The following is a 22,222-nucleotide window of genomic DNA, read 5'->3' as shown; positions in this document are numbered from 1 at the left end:
GCTGTTTGCAGCAATGGAGACTGTGACAATTGCTAGAATTATTTTGAAGGGGGTAAATGTTGCAAGAACGGCCCAAGAGAATGGGCCCTACCCAAAGCATGGCACCTTTTAACTCAAAGAAGGACAATGTGAAAAGGGCACTGGTTGTCGGGTGGTGAGTGGGGACAAAGACACACACACCTCCCTCTCCTTTATAATTACCATTCCTTTCTCTCTCTCTTTCCATCCCCTTCCACTCCTCCCCACCAATTACACAAACCCCAACGTGAATACCATATTGCCAGAGGAAATGAATGCATGAACCATCATCCCCCTGATGTCCATGGACACGACGGACTGGACTGTAATCGTCCCAGGAATAAACACTATGATCATGAAAACATGCAATTTGTAGAAACGTGCATAGCAACGTATTCAAATATTTCTAAATTCCATCCATGGATTATTATTATTATCATTATTATTATTATTGTTACTATAATAACATGCACTTTATTCAGTTTCTGTCTGACAAATCCACTCTCAAAGCTTGGATTGGCCTGATGCTATAGTGGAAGACACTCGCAAGGCAGTGAGACTGAACCCAGAACAATGTGGTTGAGAAGCAGGCTTCTTACCATCCAGCCAAGCTTGTGCCTCTCTCTCTCTCTCTCTCTCTATATATATATATATATATATATATTCACACACACACACATGCATATGGTATGTGATGCGATATGTTAAATTCATGTATATGTATGTATGTATATATATATATATATATATATATAATTTTGCTTAAAAGAGTTCCAACACTGTCTGTTTTTTATGTTTTATTTATATTCCTGCAGAACTAATGTGGGGTATAGAATATGGAATATACAATATATAATATGATATACAATATAAAATAAAATAAAATAAAAATGGATGGCACCATGAAAGAAAGTATTGAATGTAGATGAAATATTGAGTGTTCAATATAAAGGATCAAATATATAAATATAAATATATATATATATATAAAGGCGACTCGAGTTTCAGGGCTATTTCCCTTCGTCATGGCCGGTATGACAGACTTTAACAGACTGTATATATATATATATATATATATATATATACACACATACATACACAGCATATACATGAACATGTGTGTGTATTGACTAACATGTATGTGGGAGTTAATGTCATTGCATGTCACTATACATGTATGTATGTACTGTGTGTGTATGCATGAATGCAAGATATATATAGGTATGTGTATGAATGTGTGTGTGTGTGTGTGTACATGTGAATGTATGAGTAACTCTATATATGTATCTGTGTATGCTTGTATGAATGCAATGTATGTATATAAGTGTGTGAGTGTGTTTGTGTATGCGTCTATGTACGTATAAATATATTTCATTAAATAATCAATGAAAGACAAAGAAAACAACATTGACACCAAACAGGGACAACACCCCACCACCACCGCCGCCACCACCACCACCACCAACAACAACAAAAACAACAAGGACAGTAAAAGTGTGTGTACATGTTTGCACTCAAAGTGCACCATCTGTTTGCAACTGGTGGCCACCCCAAATGCCAATGATTGTATTGTTATGGAAATCTGTGGGTGTTGTGATTGTTTAGCCCTAGGCCAACCCTGATACGGCTGTTCAATGAACAAAGGCGTTCCAATCACGACCAACCTGTGGATTTAAAGTAAACGTACAGGGCTACATTATATCAGGTCGTTAAGAATGAAATGATCCGATTTTGAACTGAAAGTTTATTTTACTTTATCTCAACGAAAAGCAATGCAGTTAATCAAAGAATGCATCTAAATCATCAACACAATTTTGCCATTTTATCAATAACTTATTTATGCTGGTAGCAAAGAATTCTGGAAAGCAACATATAAGTATATGCATATATACACAGATACATGTACATGCCTACTTATATATGTATATATATACATGCATATATTGGTACAGGGCATCAAAGAAATGTGAACAAAAAGAGAAACGAGAACATAAAAAAAACACAAACAATGAATATCGAAAGAAACAAACAGAGAAACGAAACAGGCAACATAAAGAACATTCCCTTCATCAGTTGCCCCCTGTTTTATATACTCCGCATTTCAAAGGCAAGGACCAGATGAGACTTCGTTAAAACAGTCCTTCCCGCAGAAGGTTAAAGTGGTAACAAAAACAGAACAACAAGAACAAAACAGTAAAAACAAACGGTGAGGACTGTTGAGACTTAACGAGCTGAAGTGGTGAACGCTGGAGTAACGAGCTTTGAGAAGAGACAGGTAAAAGCACATGGACTTGCATGGCTTCCAATTAACAGCCAGGGACCCTCACCAATTAGGAAGGATACTACGTAAAATGAGAGACCACTTGAGACCTGCAGCAAAACAAACTTTCGAAAGTCGACGGGGCCAACTTCCAGTCTGAATCTTGCTGAAGAGGACCATCTTTGGGAACTGGCTACTTGGTATCTGAATCACATGGCCAACCCAGTAGAATAGGCTTCCTTCCAGTTTCCATCTACAAAATTCATGTCTAAGGTATTGATTGGTCTGACAGTATAGTATAAAAGACTTAGCCAAGGTACCACACAGTGGGACTGAACCCAAAACCAACTGGCTACAAAGGGGTCTTCCTGACCACACAGCTTTGCCTTCTTGTAATAAATTTTTCAAGGAATGTAAAAGAATCCCTATTTTTTGGAAATGGTGGATTTCGAAGCACAAACGTGAAGCTAATAAATAGAAACATGGAAACTATTTGGAGAGTAAAAGTCAAAGAGGCTGCCAGTGAGACTCAAACCCACATCTTTGAACATGACAGATGTTCTACCATTGGACCAAAGCATTTTAGAAACTGATCTTTTTTTTTTGGGGGTCCAAAATAGTTTTCTCAACTCAGTATTTACAAGGCCTTATTTACAGCTTCCTCTGTGTACTTCAAGACACTTCGAGAAAAAAAAAGCCGTGTATGAGGGTGTGAGGGAGTGAATATATCTATGTATATATATATATATATATACGAGATTATATCATGCATACGTGTATATATATATATATATGCACCACCCACGTCAACATGACAACAGTGAAATGTTATCTCCTCTCCCCCCCACCCCCATTGCACCCCCCTCCTCTCTCTTGGGTGTCCTAAGAAAATAGTCTGCTGTTTTACTTCCTTCACACAGAGCCTCTTGGGGGGGGCGATTCATTGTGTTCTACTTAACACCACCACCACCACCACCACCACCACCACCACCACAACCATGGCATTCACCATCATCATCATCATCATCACTGTCACCACCATTACTGCTATCATCATCATGACCACCACCACTACTACTACCACCATCATTGTCATCATCATCATCATCACCACTACCACCACTACTACCACTATCATCACCATCATCATCATCAAAAATTGGTGAGTAACTTTTATGTGGTACCTTACTTTACAAGAAATAGCAGCTAACTCTCCCTGAAATCACTGCTTAGCTGTCTTAAAGTTGGAAAGACCCATTAAATTATATATTCCAAGATACACTAGGGCTGAATTAAAACCAAACAACATCAAGATAATCATAGTTGTAACACCCACCATCATAGGTCTACTGGATCAGTATTGCCCTAGGGTTAAACAACATGGCAGACCCTCTTATGCTCAAGGTCACAGTCAACACACAAAAACAAAGAACTACATTCACACAACGTTGCAGGCCCCTCCCTGGATTGGCTGTATCTCTACTACGTAATCCCTTAAGTATTCAGGGACAGTTCTGCAGCCCTTCCCCTTAACAATGATTGCCCTATACACCACCACCACCACAAGAATCTCCTGGGATATTCAAATACTTTCCTCATCTAAAATATAAGAGAGTAAGGTGTGATTTGAGGAAGATTTGGCTGCTATTTCTAACAGGTGTAGCCACCATGCAGAGGTCTCCATCATTGGCTCGTACATACATATATATATATATATATATATATATATATATATATATATATATATATATATTTAAAAATTTAAGGAATGGAGAAAACGCATGTTATAATTGCATACTTTATTCCTACATATGTTTCAAAGGATTACAACCTGTGTGATCCATAGGGATCTGTGATATTAAAATTGTAACCTTCTCTTCAGGGAATGCATGGGAATCATCTTAAACGTAAGACATTATGACCGAGTATGAAAACAATAGATGGATAAGGTTATGACGTGATTCACTTGAAAAAAACCATTAGAAAATTGGACGCTACCGGATAGTGTGTTGGACAACACATACACATAACTGTGTGAAAACATACATGCATACATAAAGACATATACACATATACATACATATATATACACATATATATGTGTATATATATATATATATATATATATATATACATACACACACACACATATACATACACACACACACATATACACACATACGTCCATATTTACACATATGCACATACGTACCCATGCCTATACAAATATACCCATATGTGTGCATGTCCCCATACACACATATATACATATATATATATACACATCGTTGCCAGTGCCCCTGGATTGGCTCATGTGCGGGCGACACATGAAATTTCTTTGAGCGAGATCGTTGCCGGTGCTGCTGAACTGGCTCTTGTGTGGGGTTCTGGGATTTTTCGAGCGGGATCGTTGCCGGTGCCCCTGGGCTGGCTCTTGTGCGGGTGACACACGAGTTTCTCGAGCGAGATGAGCGTGGCCTTTGCCAGTACCGCCTGACTGGCCTTCGTGCGGGTGACAGGTAAAAGCACCCACTACACTCTCTGAGTGGTTGGCTTTAGGAAGGGCATCCAGCTGTAGAAACACTGTCAAATCTGGTTTCACCAGTCCTCAGTCAAATCGTCCAACCCATGCTAGTATGGAAAGCGGACGTTAAACGACGACGACAATACGTACAGACATATATATATATATATATATATATATATATATATATATATATATATATATATATATACCGCCTGACTGGCCTTTGTAGGGTTTTCGAGCGAGATCGTTGCCAGTGCCCCTGGACTGGCTCTTGTGCGGGTGGCACATAAAAGACACCATTTCGAGCGTGGCCGTTTTCATGCGGGTGACATGTAAAAGCACCCACTACACTCTCTGAGTGGTTGGCGTTAGGAAGGGCATCCAGCTGTAGAAACTCTGCCAAATTAGATTGGAGCCTGGTGTTGCCATCCGGTTTCACCAGTCCTCAGTCAAATCGTCCAACCCATGCTAGCATGGAAGGCGGACGTTAAACGATGATGATGATGATGATGATGTATAAATAGAAATAGACACATACATATACTCATACATATACATCTACGCCTATAACCGAATAAACAGATACGCATATACATAGCAATGAATTCCGGGTAGAGGTAGGGGTCCACCAAGGTTCCGTCCTCAGCCCCCTCTTATTTATCATAGTCCTCCAGGCAATCACAGAGGAGTTCAAGACAGGTTGCCCCTGGGAGCTCCTCTATGCTGATGACCTTGCCCTAATTGCGGAGTCACTATAAGAACTAGAGGAGAAGTTTCAGGTGTGGAAGCAAGGTCTAGAATTGAAGGGCCTTAGAGTCAACCTAGCTAAAACCAAAATCCTAATAAGTAGGAAGGTAGATAAAACACAAACCCCTTCAGGTAGATGGCCCTGCTCAGTATGTAGAAAAGGAGTAGGTAGTAACTCTATAAGATGTACCCGGTGCAAGCTATGGACACATAAGAGGTGCAGCAACATCAAAGGCAGGTTAACTAGGAAGTTAGCTTTTGTTTGTGGCAGAGGTTCAGGTGCAATAAAGACTGTAAACAAACAGGAAACAACTTCTATCTCATTCCAGGGTGAAAAACTAGAGGTAGTCGATAGCTTCCGCTATCTGGGCGACCAAGTTAGTAGTGGGGGTGGGTGCGCTGAAAGTGTAGCTGCTAGAATAAGAATAGCCTGGGCAAAGTTTAGAGAGCTCTTACCCCTGCTGGCGACAAAGGGACTCTCACTCAGAGTAAAAGGCAGACTGTATGACGCATGCGTACGAACAGCCATGCTACATGGCAGTGAAACATGGGCTGTAACCGCTGAGGACATACGTAAGCTTGCAAGGAATGAAGCCAGTATGCTCCGTTGGATGTGTAATGTCAATGTGAATACCCGTCAGAGTGTAAGTATCTTGAGAGAAAAGCTGAACATTAGAAGCATCAGTTGTGGTGTGCAAGAGAGACGATTGCGCTGGTATGGACATGTAGTGAGAATGGATGAGGATAGCTGCGTGAAAAAGTGCCACACCCTAACAGTTGAGGGAACCCGTGGAAGAGGTAGGCCCAGGAAGACCTGGGCTGAGGTGGTGAGGCAAGACCTTCGTACATTGGGCCTCACCGAGGCGATGACTACTGACCGAGACCTTTAGAAATGTGCTGTGCGTGAGAAGACCCGGCAAGCCAAGTAAGATCGTTGCCAGTGCCCCTGGACTGGCTCTTGTGTGGGTGGCACATGAGATGCACCATTTTGAGCGTGGCCGTTGCCAGTACTGCCTGACTGGCTCCCGTAGGATTTTCGAGTGAGATCGTTGCCAGTGCCCCTGGACAGGCTTGTCCGGGTGGCACATAATAGACACCATTTCGAGCGTGGCCGTTTTCGTGCGGGTGACACATAAAAGCACCAACTACACTCTCCGAGTGGTTGGCGTTAGGAAGGGCATCTAGCTGTAGAAATTCTGCCAAATTAGATTGGAGCCTGGTGTAGCCATCCGGTTTCACCAGTCCTCAGTCAAATCGTCCAACCCATGCTAGCATGGAAAGCGGACTTTAAACGATGATGATGATGATGATGATACATGTATACAAACACATACGTAAACACACGCATGCACATACATACATACATACATACATACAAATACATATATATAAAAGAAAAAGAACTCAAGTGTTTTCATATATACATATATACACATACACATACATATATATGTATATATATATGGTGGTTGTCTACTCCTTAAACAGAGTTTGACCACCTCCTGCACCTACACCTTAGCCCTTTCATGGCGTCTGATGTGGCTTTTTAAACCAGACAGTGTTTTGAAAAAACACCCACACAGATTGCACCTCTGATTTGCACTACCAATACCTGCAAGTAAGTTCTGTTTATTGTGGATCCTAACATGTCTTTTAAGACCCCCATTGGATTTGCAAACCCTCTGGCACACACCACATTCAAACGTGTGCACAGACATATAATCAGATATACATATACATACATATATATACACACAAACACACATACACGCATACATACATATATACACACACATACATACAGATATATGTACATACATACAGAACCTAATAACTCATACATATGGATTTATACAAATACATACACAATTATATATACATACATATACATAGATATGTACACATATACACACATATATACTTACAAACATACGTACACACACCCACACAAGTATACATATATACATACATACACACAGATACACTCACACACACATATTTATATATATAAGTTTTTCTCCTTGTCTCCGTATTCTTTCTGTTGAAGAGCGTAGCTCGAAACGTCAAAGACTTTCCGTATTCCCGAGCGTCATACTAATATATACTTTTGTTATTTACACCACCTGTCCTCGTCTGTTGTTATTATTTGTATATTCTCCCATATATATATATATATATATACACACAAATACACAGACACACACATATATATATATACATATACATACATACATATACATACACGTGTGGACATACACACTCACATAAACTTGTATACACAATCATATACACACATGTATATTTACACACACACATACATCTAAATATGGACATATTTTTTTATAAAAAATACACCTACACAAATATGCTCCCATACTTATTCACAAGTACACTCATATATGAATATATAAATAAACCTATGTGTAAATAAATACATCTTTAAGAAAAAAAAACAAAAAAAAACCATACGTAAATGCATATTGATATATTTGTATGTACATTTTTGTGTAAAGATGTATTTATTTACACATAGGTTTATTTATATATTCATATATGAGTGTACTTGTGAATAAGTATGGGAGCATATTTGTGTAGATGTATTTTTTATAAAAAAATATGTCCATATTTAGATGTATGTGTGTGTATGTCCACACATGTATGTATATGTATATATATATATATGTGTGTGTCTGTGTATGTGTGTATATATATATATATATATATATATATATATATATATATATATACTCTCTGAGTGGTTGGCATTAGGAAGGGCATCCAGCTGTAGAAACTCTGCCAAATTTAGATTGGAGCCTGGTGTTGCCATCCGGTTTCACCAGTCCTCAGTCAAGTCGTCGAACCCATGCTAGCATGGAAAGCGGACGTTTAAACGATGATGATGATGATGATGATGATATATATATATATATATATATACTCTTTTACTCTTTTACTTGTTTCAGTCTTTTGACTGTGGCCATGCTGGAGCACCGCCTTTAGTCGAGCAAATCGACCCCAGGACTTATTCTTTAGAAGCCTAGTACTTATATGTGTACATATCTCTGTATATGTATGTATATATAATTGTGTATGTATTTGTATAAATCCATATGTATGAGTTATTAGGTTCTGTATGTATGTACATATATCTGTATGTATGTGTGTGTGTATATATGTATGTATGCGTGTATGTGTGTTTGTGTGTATATATATGTATGTATATGTATGTATGTATGTATGTATGTGTGTGTATATATATATATATATATATATATATATATATCATCATCATCATCATCATCGTTTAACGTCCGCTTTCCATGCTAGCATGGGTTGGACGATTTGACTGAGGACTGGTGAAACCGGATGGCAACACCAGGCTCCAATGTATGTGTATGTATGTATATATGAAAACACTTGAGTTCTTTTTCTTTTATATATATGTATTTGTATGTATGTATGTATGTATGTGCATGCGTGTGTTTACGTATGTGTTTGTATACATGCATGTATATGTATATGCGTATCTGTTTATTCGGTTATAGGCGTAGATGTATATGTATGAGTATATGTATGTGTCTATTTCTATTTATACGTGTATATATATATATATATATATATATGTATATATGTGTGTATGGGGACATGCACACATATGGGTATATTTGTATAGGCATGGGTACGTATGTTCATATGTGTAAATGTGGACGTATGTGTGTATACATGTGTGTGTATATATATGTGTATATATATGTGTGTATATGTGTATATGTCTTTATGTATGCATGTATGTTTTCACACAGTTATATGTATGTGTTGTCCAATTTTCTAACGGTTTTTTCAAGTGAATCACGTCATAACCTTATCCATCTATTGTTTTCATAATCGGTCATAATGTCTTACGTTTAAGATGATTCCCATGCATTACCTGAAGAGAAGGTTACAATTTTAATATCACAGATCCCTATGGATCACACAGGTTGTAATCCTTTGAAACATATGTAGGAATAAAGTATGCAATTATAACATGCGTTTTCTTCATTCCTTAAATTTTTAAATATACTCAAATACCCAAAATTTCAAGGAGTTCCTGCCTTAAAAACAGGAACTACACCACAGTTATTTTGTGTTCTTTGCTACATTGGTTTCTATTAACCCATTTAGTCTATCCGAAGAATTTTTATTCATTAACATAGAAGAAATACATATAATTATATATATATATATATATATATATATATATATAGATATATATATATATATAAATCTGTATATATACACATATATACACATAGATTTAAGTATGTACATATACGTATGTATGTATGTATGTATACATTATTTATATTATATATATATATATATATATATATATATATATATATGTATGTATAGATATAGGTGTAGGTGTGACAATGTGGTAAGAAGCTTGCTTCCCAACTACATGAGTGGATTTGGTAGATGGAAACTGAAAGAAGCCTGTCATGTGCTTGTATATATATATGTGTGTTTACGTCTTTGTAACTTAGCAGTTTGGCAAAAGCAACTGATAGAATATATACCACGCTTAACACAAACATAAATACTGGGGCCAGTTCATTCGACTAAAAGTTATTCAAGGCGGTGCTCCAGCATGGCAACAGTCTAATGACTGTATCAAGTAAAAGGTGAGAAAAGTGACAGAGGGTATTGCTAGAGACAACAGTTAAAACAACTTAAAAACCTCAAAAGCTCAGTGCTTTTGTGGCTTTTGAGTTGTTTTAACTGTTATCTCTAGCAACAGCTGATGCTGGTCACTAGCCTCACTCACTTTGGTGACTTCTATTGAATTTGGTTGTAGGTTCAAATTGCTAATAAAGCCACCCGTTTCTTTTGTTCTGTGATGATATACCTCTCAGTATACGTCCTCACGGTCCTTCTTGTGACATTGAAGTTGGCCTACTTGCTATTCTGGTGAGGGTCTTTGCTATTCAGGACTTCTTCAACACCACCAGTCACCAACCCCGCCCCCCGCCCCCCATTCTGTGACCATCCCCTCCATGAGAAGCACCATCTTAAGGTCAGTCTTCACCACATGGTCTCCTAAGCCTTTCTTTGTCTCCGTCTTCAACTGTTTCCAATTGCTTTGGCCATCAGACGTCTCCCCTTCTACAACTGCCCCCCTCTCCTCCGTGTTCTTCACGTCTCCATAGCAACACAATCCTCTCTCTCTTGGCTCACACCATCGGACCCCTTCTATGTCCAGTGTATTTCCTTTCAGCTCCTGGTTTTCTGTGTATGCAGATTCAAGGACAATGCACATATACATACATGCATATATATATATATATATATATATATATATATATACACACACACATACATACATACAGATATACATATGTGTGTGCATACATATATGTGTATATATATATATTTAAATATACACATGCATACATAAACTCATATATGTATGTGTATATATGTGTGTATGCATATATATGTATATAGGTGTGTGTGTGTGTGTGTATATGTACATGTATGTATATGTATGTATATAAATGTATGTATGTATGTGTGTGTGTATACATATTGTGTATATGTATATATATATGTACACACACATATATACATATACACAATAATTCATAGATACATACACACACACATATATATATATATACCCATATAGATGCACATAATATATATGTATATGTATGCACATATATATATATATGTATACACACACACACATATATATGTATATATATACACAGATATATGTACACATAATACACTTTTTGTCGCTGTTGCTATTAATGTTTCTGTTGTTATTGTTGTTGTTTTTTGTTGGCCATCAAAGCAAGCACTAAACTGGCCAATCAGCTACACCCATCTCTCTCTCTCTCTCTCTCTCTCTCTCTCTCTCTCCATCTCTTTGAAAACACTATCCCAACCACTCAGTTTTTTTTCGTTATACACTTACATACATACATACATACATACATATATGCACACACACACACAACCACATAGTTCTGGGTTCAGTTCCACCATGTGCTACCTTGGGCAAGTGTTTTTTACTACAGGCTTGTGAGTGGATTTGATAGATGGAAAATGGAAGAAGCCTCCGTGTGTGTGTGTATGTGTGTGTACATATAAGCCAGCAAGCTGACAGAATTGTTGGTCCTGAGACCAAATTGCTAAGTGCAGTTTGTACATCTTTACATTCTGAGCTCAAATGGGAGGTGAATATGCAGCATCTATTTAACCATGTGACATCGTTAGGATATCACAAGCATTCATATTAATGCAAACATGTAAGCATGATTTCTTCCATGTGTGTATATATGGGCTTTTATGCAGATAGATGTATGTATGTCTGTGTGTGTGGGTGTATGTGTGTGTGTGTGTGTGCATGCACATGTATGTATATGTAAACCAACGGGTCTACATACAGACGGGTAGGTACATAGGGTATATGAACAGACAACCACATATGCACATAGACACTGAAACACATGACCACATATACACACACACTTTACTTCACACAAAGACACATGTCCACACATGGAGATGTACACCCATACATAAAAACATGGTACATAGCAGCAAAACACACACACACACACACACTCAGACATGCACACACAAGGAGACAGAGGTACATACATATACACACATGCACACACATACATAAAAACACAAACACAGGAATATGCAGAATACATACATGCATACATGTATGCATACACACCCATACATACATATATACATATGCACACACACACAGACATACATACACACACATGCACACATACATACACACACACTGAGACACACACATGCATAAATAACGGACAGAGTCAAGACTATTGATAAGTTTGCAAGACGCAACGAAAGTTTTAGGAAAATAAAAATAAGAAATAAGTGGAAATGTTACCGGTGAGTGTTAAATTTTAAGGCACAATAAGAAAATGACTCTCCCCAGACACAACAGAAGATGCTTCAACACATGAAATGACATAAAAAAATCTTGCAAACCAAATAAAAAAAAAACGAAATATATATATATAATTATATGTGTGTATATATATATATATATATATATATATATATATATATATATATATATGTATACACACATATGTATTTATTGTGTGTGTGTCATCATCATCATCATTTAGCGTCCATTGTCCATGCTGGTATGGGTTGGATGGTTTGACTGGGTTGGCACACTGGAAGGCTGCACCAGGCTCCTCTCTGATTTGGCATGGTTTTCTATAGCTGGATGCCCTTACATGCTAATTTGTACTGTACCAGTATCTGCCACAACTGCGGTTTTGCTCAGCTTGATGGGTCTTCTCAGTCATTGCCTCCATGAGGCCCAACACTTCAAAGGGACTCAGTCACTTTGCCTCCATGCAACCCATGTATATATATTATATATATATATATACAACAAATCCATTTCAGCACAATCTTCTTTGTTTGCACGAGCCCTTCTTCTAACAAGCATCAGGATTGGGATTTTCTGCTGTCGTGTGGGAGCCTGATTGGTGAAATCAACTGAAATACTTCTCTAATATTGTAATGTACTAACATATATGCATGGGCACCACATAAAAAGGAACCCAGTTCACTCTGTAAAGTGGCTGGCATTAGTTAGGAAGGGCATTCAGTCATAGAAACCATACAAAACAGACAGTAGAGCTGCTCTAAAGAGTGCAGGGTTACATAATTGGACTGTTATCTAACAACCTATTAAGCCCCAAGTGCAAAACCGACTGGTAAGGATGGCCACAATGGGTACATAGTACTATAATACTGTACACTTCAATCAATATATATATGTATATATATATATACACATGCTTTCCCAAGGTGCTATGCAGTGGGACTGAACTTGAAGCCATGAGATTACAAAATTAGTTTCTTTCCCACACAGCCATGTCTCTGTCTGTATGATAAATTTATTAAGTTTTCTTTTTTGTATATCACTACCTTAAGAATATAAAGGGTTGCTATTTTTAGTACAGTGCCTATAGAAGAGCTTCAAGTAGATTGTGGAGAAATGTTCCACCCCAGTCCAATATCACAGGACCATATGTTTATTGTGTCTACAGTGAATCTGTTTATGACACAGATGGGGGTTTGCCTTATTGAAATTAGCTTAAAAAATTTTTTAAAAGAGTGGTGTTTTTCTCTCAAAGTATTCTGTTTCCCTATTTTTATTCACAACCCATGGGTGATTTATCTGAAACTCCTCTTTTCACCCTCCTTCAAAACTTTTTTTCACAACAAATCCAGATACAATTGTAATCTACGCCATTTGTAAAGAATTTTATCTTCAAATATTTATGTTTGTTGCATGCAGCTATGAGGAAACAAAGTTACGGTATTGGGGTACACTTCTGTTGGACATTAATACAACCTTGAAACGTGTATCTCACAGTGAATTAAGACTGAATTGTGAAGTTGAAATCTTCAATTATAAAAGCCTCTTGAAAAGCACATGATAATTAAAATACATTAAAAGAGACCGACAGAAGTACTAGGCTTGCAAAGAATAAGTCCCGGGGTCGATTTCTTTGACTAAATGGTGGTGCTCCAGCGTGGCCACAATCAAAATGATTGAAACAAGTAAAAGAATATATTGCTAAGGCATTGAGATCCAAATAACCTGGTGTGAAACTGAATATACACCAGAATGACACATTAGTCAAGTAGGGAGCAGCAATAAGAAAAGGAGTGACAAAGGAAGGAGCAATCATCCTAGAAAGTTCAGAAGATGATCGTTTATTCCTTTCTCATCTCTTCTCTTCTACATACATGTACACACACACACACACACACACACATGCACAAACACACATATAACTACAGACACATGCAAATTTAGGGATTGGAACAGGTGAAAATCCCAGTAACATATGTCTCCCAGCTAGCAGAACCTTATTCTCTTGAGATATTTTGACAACAATGTAACCTTCATTTAACTAAGGTGTATTCACCCTTATCAGTAGCTAGTGGAGTACCCCTCGTTAGGCTAATTACTATTTCTGAGGTTCTGCTGGTGATTTTATCTCCTCTGTTCCCTAATTTTGGAAAACATTTACAATCTTCTTTGACAATAAACCACTAATGTTCTTCAAAGTTGCTTTTTATACTTTCTACTATGGACTGCTTGAAGCTTACTCACTTCCTACACCTTGATCCTGAGATCTTGCACTTAAATATATACACACATATATATTTACATATATCAATATCTCTCTATCTATCAATCTAATACAACAGCAAGACTCTCATCGGCAAGACTCCCATCGGCAACGACTATTTAAGCAGGAGAATTAAGACATTCGCTCTCTTTCTTCTTTCCCATTTCCTCTCACGCTTTTACATAGTGTTGGTGTATTTGTTGATTGTGTGAGGAGGGGTCGACTGTCTTGTGCTTTCTCTCCGCCCTAAGCAGGATCAGCAATGCCAACAGTAAGGAACATGTTCTATTCAGACCTTAGGGGGTCCGAATTGTCCTCTTCGGAGGAGGGGCTCGTACGAGCAGTTGATAGGATGGACAAGTGTTTAAGGAAGAAGAAAGATTTGCTGAAGTGACAGAAGTCACAAAAAAGGAGGTGGACCTGACAAACATGGAGAAATATGAGAAGATGGCACGTAGGATCGGTGGTGATGCTAAGTTGTCCCTACTCCAGAAAGTATTGGAAAATATGGGTAAGAAAACAGTAAATATATAAGGTGTACTCAGTGGAAGAAAGGAAAATTGAAAACGTTGAGGCAGAGGAAGCAGATTTGGAACAATTGTGGTTCAAGAAGGCAGGAAAAGCAAAAGAATATGCTGTAACCACAGAAACCTACATATCTTGGAAGAAGGATTTCCAGGATTAGGGTGGAGAGAATCCCACCAGAAACAGATGTGGCTTGGGTTGTGGCGGCTGTTCTTCTCGGAAGTAAAGAAGAAATAGCCGTCCTGCAGGCCACGAAAACAGAAAATTCTGTATGGAAAGAGCAAACATTGGACCTGATCATATTGGGTATTGGCAGAACCACTGAAAATATGGTGGAAACGGTGACCATTGGAGATGTAGTGTTGAGAGTGGGGGTGGGGGTGGAGGGCGGAACTCCTCGTTGCTTTAAATGTGGCTAAAAAAGGCCTCTGCAGAAGCAGAGAAGTCAGGAAAAGTTAGAAAGGGGCCGGAGAAGGTGCAACAGGAAGAAAAGAGAAACAAAGAACAGTGGATGGTAGCTGAAGGAAGAGGAAGAAAGGACAGATTGAATTAGAACCCCAAGCCATACACCCCGCCCCACCCCACCTTCTCAGACACCCCCTCCACCCATTCCCCTCCGATACAAAGCAAGAGAAAAAAAACAAATACAAAAAAACAAGGCTCAACAGGCTCCCCCCCTCCCACTGGAAATTGTTTCGCGCGTGTTTGAAAGGCGTAGACCAGGAAGGGATCCAGAAGAGAACAAAATCGAGGACTGCAAGATTTGTGCATGTCGATGGATGGACAAACACTGAGGTGTCCGAAAGCCAAAAAAACGACGAAATATTGAGATTCAAGAGGGGTTATAAGTGTTGGAAGGTGAAATGTGATTTAAAGACGATATCAGACAATATAAAGTACGACAAACTGACCCATAGATACTCCACAGCCATTACAAGCCTTCAATTCCATTACAACTTTCTCTCTCTCTCTCTCTCTCTCTCTCTCTCTCGAGCTATAGAAAGACGAATACACACGTTATATACCTACAGACATCTATATAAACACACATGTAATAATAAACAGACACGTTTCCTTAGAAACCTTTCACTAAAAAACACATTTTCGAAGGTGAGGGGCGTGACTGCATCCGCACCCTTTTTCTTTAAACATATTTTATAAATGACATTTGGCAGAAATACGTTTGAAAACAATAATAAACGAATGCTGAAATTATAAAAATTAGTAGTAACGAAGTCTGAACAAAAGCAAAAGCATGTTAGTGTTTTGTTTTGTCTTTATTGAAACAAGCGAAAGCCAATTAAAAGGAAATCTCTTTGCCTTACCTTGTTCGAAAATGTCTGGAATTCAGCAGAAGACATCAGCTGTGAAATGGTTTTGGCTTCTTTTGCGATTTCTGGCGCAGAATTTTTCAGCGAATAACTTGTAGTTTTCGATTTTCTGGAGATAGAATTACAGAATAAAGGTGAATTTTGTGGTTTATGCTTTGTCGGGTGTTGAACGAGAGAAATGTTGAAATTTACCTTTTTTTCACACATTCGAATTCACCGCCATTAATTGGCGCACACACCTGCTATTGCGCACGCGCACGCGAGTCGTGACTAGTCGATCCTACAATAACAATCTATTGCCAATGCATGTATGCACAAAACATGCAGGACGGTTTGTTTTGTTTTTTTGTAACAAAGTAAATAAAACACATTGTAAACAAAACGCAAACACCCTCATACATGTTTTGTGCGTGACGCGCGCTGGTGAGTCGTAGGATCCACTAGTCACGTCTCGCATGCGCGGATGCGCGCCCTGGATCCAATCTTCTTGAATCGTACCTTGATATAATGTTTTCATTTCAAAATAAAACCAAAAAAAAAAATCTCCCATAATCTTTACCTCCGCTGATTTTTACATGCCCCGATGACCGATCTAAGAAATTTGGGGAACGATTTACCGTCTGGTGAATGGAACCGAGTATATGCAGATTCCAATAGCTTGCCAAATTGTCAGTCATAAATTTTCTGCAAGAACGTTTTGTCTTATAACATTCTCCAACATCTCTGCATTCCTATCGGGTAGACGTTGAAGAAATCCTTTTTCTGGTTGTGGTGTCATAACATCCAACAACCCAAGTTTTGCGACACATTCGTCGTCCATTGTTCTTCTTTTTGAAGAACAAACTTTCATGGAACTCCACTCTATGGTCCGGACCAGCAATTGGAGTTTTGTCCGGCACCAGTTTTTTGCCAAACAAACATCTCTACAGAACTGGTGCCACTGAACGGCAGTTCTTATATCAATGCAATTTATTCTTGCAGATATCGTGACAGTTAATTCGAAAATGAAAAATAAAATTAAACACTAAATAAAATAAAAAAATTCCATATAATGGCAGCTTGGAGTTTTCTCCAAAGGTTCCTTTCCTGATGGAAAGAGGAATTGTATCTTTTTTACTTTTAGCTCACTTTCTTTTGACAAAATCCCGTCAATAGAACGACTAGAATTTTGAAAATTCATTGAACAGCCATGCTACATGGCAGTGAAACATGGGCTGTGACTGCTGAGGACATGCGTAAGCTCGCAAGGAATGAAGCCAGTATGCTCCGCTGGATGTGTAATGTCAGTGTGCATACCCGTCAGGGTGTAAGTATCTTGAGAGAAAAGCTGAACATAAGAAGCATTAGTTGTGGTGTGCAAGAGAGACGATTGCGCTGGTATGGACATGTGGTGAGAATGGATGAGGATAGCTGCGTGAAAAAGTGCCACACCCTAACAGTTGAGGGAACCCGTGGAAGAGGTAGGCCCAGGAAGACCTGGGCTGAGGTGGTGAGGCAAGACCTTCGAACATTGGGCCTCACCGAGGCGATGACTACTGACCGAGACCTTTGGAAATGTGCTGTGCGTGAGAAGACCCGGCAAGCCAAGTGAGATCGCTGCCAGTGCCCCTGGACTGGCTCTTGTGCGGGTGGCACATAAAAGACACCATTTTGAGCGTGGCCGTTGCCAGTACCACCTGACTGGCCCTCGTGCGGGTGACACGTAAAAGCACCCACTACACTCTCTGAGTGGTTGGCGTTAGGAAGGGCATCCAGCTGTAGAAACTCTGCCAAATCAGACTGGAGCCTGATGTTGCCATCCGGTTGCACCAGTCCTCAGTCAAATCGTCCAACCCATACCAGCATGGAAAGCGGACGTTAAACGATGATGATGATGATTGAATGTGTGCAAGCAGACGGTTTTTTCATTGGCAATATGTTTTGTTTTTAGATAATCTATAATGTTCTCTGGTGCAAGGTACAATAAAAGTTGCAATCTGGGTGCACACAATGTAAAATAAATTCGGAAAATGGCAACAACTGCTTCTTTTTAAAGGGTACAAATATTGGGAAGAAGACGATGATGAGTGTTGCGGATGGGATGTTCACACACACACACACACACGTAGATAAACCTAGAAGAAGTCCCATTTTGGAAGTATGTTTAAAGTTTTTAGAAGACGTATGACGGAGAATTATTCAATATCGTGTTTGCTTCTATAAGAATCGCTTACTTTAAAGCGAAAAAACAAGACCGACGTATACAACAGGTGTGTAGAACCTGCTGTTTCGCTTGTTTTAGCCGTTCATAAGTGATCTATAAGTAAACATTTCATACAACGACTATGACGATGTCACCTTTTCTATCCGAGTATCGACCTTCAAAGGCATCCATCATCACCTTCATTCACTCTATCTCTCGGCCTTTCTCTCTCATACGTGCGCGCACCGACACAAAGGCCTAATTTTGCTCTAACATCATGGTTCTATGCAACTGTTGCAATATCACTCTTTATGAAGGAGTTTTTCCGTTTCCATTACATTTTTCCTGGAACACGGTATCCTGCCGTTTACCCACATTTGTCTTCCTCGAATCATACCCTACTCTCTTATCTATGTATATATGTATGTATGAGCTAATGGAGACCTCTACATAGTAGCCAGACCTGGTAGAAATAGCACCCAAGTCTCCCTCAAATCGCACCTTACTGTTTTATGTATGTACACATGTATATACTAGCTGGGGTGTACACTGTAATTCCTGGGGAAGCAGGGCTTATCCCTTGGTTCCGTTCTCATAATTGTTTCGCTAATCCAGTAAGAACAATACAAAGTATGTAGCCCTTAAAACGGTTTCTGTGCATTTACAGAGAATACTGAAGTGTCTTACACAGGATCTTGTTGTTAGGAATTCCTAATAAGTTATGAATACCCAAATTGTGAAGTCAGTCATGTAATACCATGAAATTAGTTACCCGATAGTAAGAGTTCACATAAAGTAGCGCCGAAAAGGGCTGTAATACGTTCCCAGAGTATATAGAACATAGGGGGAAATACAAATAAGGTATGTATACTAAAATCATGAAGCATGTTACGTAATAACAGTCTAATCAGATATGAGATAATAACAAGCCAAAGTAAATAATTGTGAAAAAGGCTTTTGTGTGTTCCCAGAGAATATTACCCTCAGCAGCGCTAATGTTGGTATATTCGTGACTAAGTCACTAACCGAAATAAGGGGATCTCTTGTTTAGGAAAATACTATTTACTCGTTTAAGCGATACCCTACTGATTTTACCCTTTTTACACCTGTTACCTCTTTTTTCTCTTAATATTTTTCTCGTTTTGTTTTTCTTTTTTCTCTCCTCTTCCTCTCCTACCCTTAACCCCAACAGCTGTAGGATGCAGCCCCACCCACAACAAGGTTACATTACAAGAGTGGATGGACCCTATCGACTGTGACATGGAGGTGCAGACGGTGTGTAGCCAGCTGATAGCCCAACAGACACAACTCCAGTGAGTATCTTTACTTTGTAAAGAGGGAGGGGTTGATCAGAGACAGACAGGGCAGAGCCCGAGGCCCTTTCCATTGTCACCAAGAGAGGTGGCAGTGGAAGAGAAACAGCAAGGTATCAACTGACCCTAATAGCCCTTGCCCAAATATTTGCAATGCCATCTACAACATAGGCCTTTGTTGTGTATGAACATGGTTACAGCATCAGCGGTGGCTCTCCCGGAACAGCTGTCAACACAAAACTATTATAGAACGTTTTATATTTTATTCTTTTTCTTGTTTCAGTCATTTGACTCCACCCAAGCTGGAGCACTGCCTTGGAGAATTTTTAGTTGAATCAAATTGACCTCAACACTTGTTTTTTGTTCTTGTAAACCTGGTATTTATTCTATATATATATATATATATATATATATATATATATATATATATATATATATATATATAAATATATATATATATATAAATATATATTTCGTTTTTGGATATATATATATTATATGTGTGTGTGTGTATACACACATATATTTAATTCACAATATATAACTCCAAATTAAACGTATTCCAAACGAACAGGACCAACAAAGACAATTAAGGGAGAAACTAACACTTGGAAAACATGAAGACAGAAATAGAACTGCTTAAGCTTAGAGCGCTGAGCAATGAAGAAAAATTGAAGAACATAGATGAGGAAATCTACAACGAATTAAAGAAACATTGAGATGGTCAACGCTTGGAAAGTGTCTTTAAACTGCGGCAAACAACTTGTGAAGCTGAAGAAATAAACTCGCTACAAGGCTGGCAAAGACAAAGCAATTTGTTTATTAACTACGAAACACAGTTCATCGTAGAATAGGCATCGGATAAGCCCTTGCTGAAGGAAAATAAACCAAAAACATACACAGAAATGAACCCAAGCTTATCGAAAACAAACCAGAGACGGACAAGGGGAGGCAACTCCATCGACATTACATTCCCCCAAATAACTTAAACAATCAGAAAATCTGGACGGAATCTTCATGGCATTCAAGTAATCCTGTGGAACTCCTAGAAAAGCTCCTTAATGTATCGTTCTACAAAACACATAGAATATATAGGAGAAGAGAAAACAACAAGGAGTGTATATTTATTTCTCATTCTATAGAATAATATAAATTATTTACATGCTTTTAAGTTAGAAAATAATTTGTCAAGATATTGGAATTTTGTTATTAAATAAAATTTCATCAAACTGTTTCTCTGTCATTTATGACTTTGTGTGTGTGTGTGTGTGTGTGTGTGTGTGTGTGTGTGTAGAAAGGTTTATGTTCTTTGTTTTTGGCACTTAATTCATTGTTTTTTTGTTTTCTATATTAATTTTCTGCTTTTCTCTCTCTCTCTCTCCATTTTCCAGACATATCATTCAAGACACTGAGGAAAAACCACAAGTGGGGAAGCAAGCTTCAAACAGGCAAGGGGCAGGTCCAGCCCCTCGCAAGTTGAATAAAAATATGGCCAAACAGCTTCTTGAGATCTTGGAACAACTACAACTGATGCAGCAGGCGATAGATGAGCCATCGAAGGACTCTAAATAGTTATTGTGATAAGGAGAGGGGGTCGTGGTGGGAATGGGGTGACAGTGATGGTGGAGCAGTGTGGGGGGGGGGTGTTAGAGGAGAGAGAATTTGCCACTCTCACACTTTTTATTGCTCACCACAAACTTCACAATCAAACCTCTTGTGCCTATAATTGTGTGTGTGTGTGTGTGTGTGTCCATATATATGTATATATATATATATATATATATATATATATATATATATATATATATATATATATATATATATACATACATCTACACACACATTCATACACATATATATATAAATACTTATATATATATATATATATATATATATATATATATATATATATATATATATATATATATATATATATATATATATATATATATATACATATATATATAAGTTTTAACAAAGAGAATGGGTTGAGCAACACATCATTTTGCATAATGCTACAATTGTTTCATTTTTTTACCAGAAAATCATTGCTGAAATATTACTATATATAATATATGAAATAATAGATTGAATCAGTATTAATCCAGTAATATTG

General features: G+C 38.1%; 2 long non-coding RNA genes across 5 annotated transcripts in view; one reads left to right on the top strand and one right to left on the bottom strand.

Moving 5' to 3' along the window:
• LOC149134895 (uncharacterized) overlaps positions 1 to 16,928 on the bottom strand; it is a 101,479-nt gene extending 84,551 nt beyond the window's left edge. The window contains exons 1-2 of the long non-coding RNA XR_016242727.1: positions 16,804 to 16,928; positions 16,606 to 16,720 (exon numbers count right to left, since the gene is read on the bottom strand). This is a non-coding gene — a long non-coding RNA (uncharacterized LOC149134895). The remainder of the gene's footprint in view (positions 1 to 16,605; positions 16,721 to 16,803) is intronic.
• LOC149134894 (uncharacterized) overlaps positions 1 to 21,733 on the top strand; it is a 31,370-nt gene extending 9,637 nt beyond the window's left edge. The window contains exons 2-3 of one of the 4 annotated variants that reach the window (XR_016242719.1): positions 19,986 to 20,106; positions 21,498 to 21,727. This is a non-coding gene — a long non-coding RNA (uncharacterized LOC149134894). Of the gene's footprint in view, positions 1 to 1,151; positions 2,294 to 19,813; positions 20,107 to 21,497 lie in introns of those variants that run through there. The other 3 variants (XR_016242722.1, XR_016242721.1, XR_016242720.1) reach the window with 3 other exon arrangements.
• Positions 21,734 to 22,222: the final 489 nt, after the last annotated feature.

Source organism: Octopus bimaculoides, chromosome 7 (assembly GCF_046866305.1).
Source record: "Octopus bimaculoides isolate indiv1 chromosome 7, ASM4686630v1, whole genome shotgun sequence".
NCBI classification, from domain to species: domain Eukaryota; kingdom Metazoa; phylum Mollusca; class Cephalopoda; order Octopoda; family Octopodidae; genus Octopus; species Octopus bimaculoides.
This window is presented reverse-complemented; position numbering and strand designations above follow the sequence as displayed.